Raw genomic sequence first — 2,015 nt, 5'->3', positions numbered from 1 at the left:
ATAAATAAAATAAAACCTCTGGTAAGGGGTGAAAAATATTTTTTTAAAAAGTACCACCTCTGACAAACTTACCTAAAGGCCTCCCATACTAGATATTTCACTAGAATATTTTGCAAAGCTTCTTTAAATATTTACCTTTCATTCATTCATCATATTAAAAAAAATTGTTTACTAGGTACCAGGCACTGTTCTATGTGCTAAGGGTGCATCAGTGAGGAAAAACAGATACAGTTCTGCCTTATAAAAGTAGAGGCAGGGGGAAGAGACCAGAAACAATCAATATAACTGGAAGGAGATAGAGCTGGGTAAGGAGGTCAGGAATTTAGGAATCATAATTGACATTAGGGTCTTCCCTGGTGACACAGTGGTAAAGAACCTGCCTGCCAGTGCAGGAGACGCAGGTTCCATCCCTGGATCAAGATCCCCTGGAGTAGAAAATGTCAAACCATTCTTATTCTTGCCTGGGAAATCCCACGGACAAGGGACCCTAGAAGGCTACAGTCCATGGGGTTGCAGAAGAGTTAGACATGATTTAGTGACTAAATGACAAGAACAGTTGACATTTAGTGACCTTTTTAATTAGATGACATTTGAACAAAGGTGGAGTTGAGGGAATGAGCCATGTATCTACCTCTTTCACACAGACCTATTGGGTCAATCAGCTTGTTGAAGCATCTCTGTCCAATTGAAGTATAATGCAAGCACAGAGGTAATTTAAAATTTTGTGGTATCTACATTTTTAAAAGTCTAAAAAATAGGCAAAATTAATTTGAATAAAATATTTACTCTAACCAAATATATCCAGAATATTATTTTAGCATGTAATCAAAATCTAGAAAAATATACTAATTAGATACTTTTTATTCTTTTTTTCATCACAGGTCTTTGACATGGGATGTGTATTATAATTACAACACATCTCAAATTGGACCAGCTTGTGTCAAGCGCTCGATAACCACACATGGTCAGTGGCTATTGTATTGGACAGTGCAACTGTTGAGTGTGGAAAAATCACCACTTTTTTTTTTTTAAATATGGAACGCTTCACGAATTTGCATGTCATCCTTGCGCAGGGGCCATGCTAATCTTCTCTGTATTGTTCCAATTTTAGTACATGTGCTGCCGAAGCGAGCACAAATCACCACTTTTAAAGAAAATATTTAAGGAGAGCATTAGGGCATTTCATTTCTTTTTTAGCCTAGCGCTGCTGCTGCTGCTAAGTCGCTTCAGTCATGTCTGACTCTGTGTGACCCCAGAGACGGCAGCCCACCAGGCTCCCCCGTCCCTGGTCCCTGGGATTCTCCAGACAAGAACACTGGAGTGGCTTGCCATTTCCTTCTCCAATGCATGAAAGTGAAAAGTGAAAGTGAGGGTAACCCATATTGTCCCCTTTGAATCAGCAACCCAACAGAGGAGTCATGTTTAATCCTCAGATGTTCTCATACATCTTTTGCCAGAACCTTCATCTCTTTTTGAATTGTCCTACTGAGACATTGGTTTTGCTAGACTGTCAACTGGAGTACAAGCTTTTGTGGTATTTTGTACATCTGCTGTGCTTTTGTGTGTTACATGTTTGTTGGATTTTGTATGTTTGTTTAAAAGGTAGCTGATAATGTTAAACTGGAAGTTAAGGATATAAATAGGAGTTTTAAGGATGCAATTGTACTCTAAATGCCTGCTTTCTAATACTGTGTTTATGAGGTATCAAGTTTAGCGTGAATAAGAAGAAATAAACCATACATAAATGCCATTTTTGTTTTCCCTAAAAATCAACTACCAGGGCAGCTGTTTGATCCATTTCCCCTTCTTCAACTAGCCTGTAAGTCCCAAAGGATGGAAATCACATCTTTGTTCTTTTTCTTTTGTATCCTCCTCAGAATAGAGGGTTGTACTGAGTACATAGTCTATATTTAATAAATATTTATGGGGGTCTGCAGACTTTTTTTGTGAGGACCACGTAATGATTATTTTAGTCTTTAATGGCTGTAGAGTCTCTGCCACAACCACTATACTCT

At 38.2% G+C, this 2,015-nt stretch overlaps 1 non-coding gene across 1 annotated transcript; it reads right to left on the bottom strand.

Moving 5' to 3' along the window:
- Positions 1–1,028: 1,028 nt before the first annotated feature.
- On the bottom strand, positions 1,029–1,135 carry LOC133061108 (U6 spliceosomal RNA). The gene has a single exon (XR_009693938.1). It is a non-coding gene; the product is annotated as a U6 spliceosomal RNA (small nuclear RNA).
- Between the last annotated feature and the right edge of the window lie 880 nt (positions 1,136–2,015).

The sequence above is a fragment of the Dama dama genome, chromosome 8 (assembly GCF_033118175.1).
Source record: "Dama dama isolate Ldn47 chromosome 8, ASM3311817v1, whole genome shotgun sequence".
In the NCBI taxonomy this organism is placed as follows: Eukaryota; Metazoa; Chordata; class Mammalia; order Artiodactyla; family Cervidae; genus Dama; species Dama dama.
This window is presented reverse-complemented; position numbering and strand designations above follow the sequence as displayed.